At 40.4% G+C, this 4,679-nt stretch overlaps 1 pseudogene; it reads right to left on the reverse strand.

Annotated features, from left to right (window-relative positions):
• Nucleotides 1–796: 796 nt before the first annotated feature.
• On the reverse strand, nt 797–1,987 carry LOC125360136 (annotated as a pseudogene).
• Nucleotides 1,988–4,679: the final 2,692 nt, after the last annotated feature.

The following is a 4,679-nucleotide window of genomic DNA, read 5'->3' on the forward strand; positions in this document are numbered from 1 at the left end:
TCTCCCTCTCTAGGTATGCTGTCCTTTTCATTTCAGTTTATGCCTTCTCCTCCCCTGCAACCTAGCCCTTTCACCCTCTCCTCTGTACATTCTCCCCCACTCCTTTCCAGGTGCTCTATCCCCCTTTGTGCTTTTCCACTCCTCATATATTTTCCTCTTTCCAGTGTCCATCATGAATTTGCAGGGAGAAGTGTCCTGGGACATTGTGAGGGTTGGTTGCTTGAGACCTTCCCCTCTGCCCTTTGGTGGGCTGGTCATCTTAAGGAGTTTGACTTAGACATGTTCTTTTTTGTCCCTCTTCTGAGCACTCTCTTACCCTCCTTCCTGGCAAGGAAAGCCATTGGAAATGTTCCTCAGTGGACTCAGTTTTATGGCCTCAAGGCTTTGAGCTGCCCCTCAAGGCTTTGAGTTGCCCCTAGGCCAGATGTATGCCTTGACCCTGCCTTTGGAGATACCACATACTATGCTCCCCTTCCTGTCCCATCTATTTCTGATATTTTTTGTCCTTCTTCTCAATACCTAGTTCCAGTCCCTATTCTTGGTAACCATTTCATATCATACATTTTCCTCTGTCTTTCTTCTCTTGCTTTTTTTTTTTCCACCTTTCCCTTCAGAGTTTACGGTTTTTCAGAATTTATGGTTTCATTTTCCCTAAAATACACCTTTGGGGACCTCAAATTCCTCCCCAAAGTCACAAGCAGACATATGAGCTTGAGCATATCTCACCTTTCCACCATCCATCGTTCCTCCTTGGACTTCAAAATAAAAATGGCCAGTTTGCCCTGCTCCAGGTCTCCTAGAACATCTCTTCTCCAAGGGCTGCAGCTCCACTGTGAATGACATTGACTATCAATGCTGGCCTCTCTGGGCTGTCATGTGATTGCACAGCCTGTTTCCAGGCTGTTTTATAGAAAGCTTTAGATTGAATTCTTAGTACTTCCAATTTGGACATCAAGTCATCAAGCTTCTTTCCTTGATCTAGTGAAGAGAGAAGAACACTACTCCATGGTGTTGTGCAAAATGATTTTTTTTTCTAGTGAGTAAATTTATTGTCATACTTGTTTCCCCCTTCCTCATTTTTCTCCCACCTTCCCTATCCCAAGGCTCCCCTCCCCACTTTCATCTTCCTTTTTCTTTTACTTTCCCATTGATGGACATAATAATTCTAATCTACAGTGCTTATGAACCCTATGAACATTAACAATAAAACAATTCCTTCCAGGTCAGGTTATATGTACAATTCTTTCCCTTTGCTTGGTATAATCTGTTCCCTCCTTTTTCTCATTTCTTCCCTCCCCCCACTGCCCTTGAGTTGCTTAGTTTGAGTTCATCAATGTCCATTGCAGCTGTTGGGCCCCCCTCTACTGTATTTCTTTCACTCGCTTTCTACTCATTCTGTGCCTTCCTGATTTTGGTTTTATCTAGTTTTTCTTGTACTTTACTCATGGGATCTCCAGGGTTATAGTAGATGTTCATCCAGGGCTGTGTACTGGATTGTAGCAGGAGATCCTATTGGCCAGTGTATCCTGTCTTCTTGCTTGGAGAGAATTCATCTAAGACCTTCTCTAGTAATGTAAAGGCCATCCTAGAGGGGTAGTCACTACAAGACTGTCATTCAGAATGTAGACATGTACTCTTGTTCTTTGAGAGAAACTCTGCTGCCTGTTACTGAGCTCTCCACAATCCGTTGACTTGAGGAGGTCATGAATTCTTGAGCACTGGACCTCTGGAAGAAACTAAAGGAAGACATTGAAAGTGGCTTTGAGCAGAACCACCTTAGGCTCACCTTTGTAGAAGAAGCTGAGGCTGTACAACTTAATGGCACTGCACTCCCAGGCTTCTGGCCCACTGGCAGGGAGCAGAGGGCTGCACCCCTAAGAACCGCTGCCACCTCCCCCCCCAAAACCCACCAAACCACCAGGTTGCCCGTGGCTGACTCTTTTGTTGTTTGTCCTCTATGCTGGATTTTTGCTCCCATCTCCTTCATGGGTTTTGATGCTCTAGCATGTTTTGATATACTATTTTTTGCTCTTTGTATCAGCTCTATCCTTTTTTACATTAGCCTGGGTTTGGTTTGTCTATCCTTGCCAACCTCCTTTTCTATACTCCTTATGATTACTGTGTTTTGTTTCTTGGCCTTTCTTACCTCTTATTTTAGGTTGTTTTGTTTTTGTTTTTCTTTGTCAGTTGAGCTCATCATTCTACTTCAAGATTTTTTTTCCTCATACCTAGAATGTAAGTAGGGTAAAAGCTTGAATGGGTGTTAGATATCCTGTACAAATAGACTTAGATTGTGAGTGTGAAAAAGTACATATGGTGGAAATGAAGGAATATTTGCTCCTGTTTACTCCAAATATACCTTTTTTGAGAGAGAAACCATATTATACTCATAATAAAAACTTTTACAGGGGCTGGGACTATGGCCTAGTGGCAAGAGTGCTTGCCTCCCATACATGAAACCCTGGGTTCGATTCCCCAGCACCACATATATAGAAAATGGCCAGAAGTGGCGCTGTGGCTCAAGTGGCAGAGTGCTAGCCTTGAGCACAAAGAAGCCAGGGACAGTGCTTCAGGCCCTGAGTCCAAGCCCAGGATTGGCCAAAAAAACAAAACTTTTACAGACTGAGGACTTATTACTTACATTTTGAATCTACCCATGGGTTAGGTCCTGGTGTAAGTCTCTAAACACTTGGCACCTTCATAGTGTGGCTTGGCTTTGGAGAAAATGGAAAATATCAGATGGGTATTCTGAGACTGAGTGATGTTTTAGTATGCCCACCCCTCCAGAATGCTTCCAGGTTGTGATGTGGACTACCATCTATTTTTCCCATTAATAGGCAGCTGGAGTAATCTTGACTCAGTTTTTAATTATTCCATTACCACTCTATTTCTTGAACAGATGGCTCAGTTTTGATTAGGAATTGATAACTTTCCGAGGTACAATGAGGTTCTCTTTGTTCCTGGCTTTCTATTAGGAGATTCATTTTCAGGTAGTTGGAGGTAAGGCGGAAACTGAAGGAGGGGTTTGGTTTAAAAACCGAGCAACCTTATAGGAAGAAAAATAGATGAAAAACTCAGTACCTATTCTTGAAGGCAAACTTTTTAGTAATTAAGTGAATAGGCCATCTTGGAAAAATATCTTCCCCTTTGCTGATGATCAAAACTCAGTTGTTAATACTTGGCAGGTTTAGCTGGCCAGTTATTTAAGAAGAAATCCTGGTAGGTGCAGTCTGTCAAAGGTTCATTTTTAAATCAATACTTGGCCTGACAACAATGGTCAGATGGTTCCTGTCTGTTTACATCTATTGTGTTTTTCTTTAGTATCTGAAAAAAAACCATCCACAAAATATTTTGTCACATGCCTCAAAATAGGTTTTCTCAGTAAGGTCTAGTCTGACATTGGTCAAGTTCAGGCAGTCATGCTTCTGAAACTTGACTCCCCATTTATAATTTTGTTGGGTTTAGACATTTTCTAGGTATTCAATTACTCCTCTTTTTTTTTTTTTTTTTTAGTCCTTGCCTTCACTCAGAAATCTTTCAGGAATGATCTTGACTAACATCCTACTTTACTACAAAAATTTATCTTCATACCTTCTCATTTCTTTCCTACTTATTTATTTTTCCTTTTCTTAAAATTTGTGTTAAGTATCAAATTTTATAAAACCTTCAAATTTTAGATAATAAAGTATATCCAGAGACAAAATGCATCTTAAAGTTTTTCTATGCAAGAACAATTAAACACAGTTGTTCAGACCTATATATTTTAAATAACCAAATTTGAAGGCCTCATTGCAATTTGAGTTTAAATGGCTCTTTTTTTTCCTTTGAGCTGGAGTGAGACTTAATTCCTGAATGCCTGTACTTCTTTAGGCTAGATCGAGATAAGAACCACCTTTTAAAGTGATAACTTTTTAAAAAACAATAGATCATTTACAAATAAACACTAACTCATATATATATAGTAACTTGAGTTTAGATATGTAAAGCACACATAAAAAAAGTGAAGTCAGCCTAGTGCTGATGGTTCTTGCCTGTTGTAATCCTAGCTTTTCAGGAGGCTGAGATCTGACCATCATGGTTCGAAGCCAACCCTCGTAGGATAGTTCATGAGACTCTTATCTCTAAGAAACTACCAATAAAAACAAATAGACAGCTGGAAGTGGAGCTGTGGTTCAAGTGGGTACAGTGCTAGCCTTGAGCCAAAGATGCTTGGGCCCTGAGTTCAAATCATAGGACTAGCACAAAAAAGTGAGCTCAAAGTGAAAATAGGCTTTATTAATTTAGAGCACTCTCAGGTAGACCTTTTGCCAACATTATCCACAATGGACTATTTGAAAAATGTCCAAGGGTGCCTCCTTAGCTCCACTTTAATTTACTTCTTTGGGCTAGAATTTTTATTCCCTATTTTCAGCAAGTCCCTGTGTGCATGTTTTCCTTTGTACTCATCCCCCACATTGGAGGTTTCTTGTGTACTCCTTTTGTACTCAACTTCCTCTACTGGAGGTTTCTCTTATAAGTAGAAATTCCTCCCTGTGTATAGGGTCTCTGCCATCCTTCCACAGTTGGGACACATCTCTATCAAACACACATTTAACCCTTGAAAATATCCTATTACCAAGGCAGTATTTATAGCTCAACTTGTCCTTACTAGATCTTTGCATGAGGTTACCTTTTATTTT

This window comes from Perognathus longimembris, chromosome 11, assembly GCF_023159225.1.
Source record: "Perognathus longimembris pacificus isolate PPM17 chromosome 11, ASM2315922v1, whole genome shotgun sequence".
Taxonomy (NCBI): domain Eukaryota; kingdom Metazoa; phylum Chordata; class Mammalia; order Rodentia; family Heteromyidae; genus Perognathus; species Perognathus longimembris.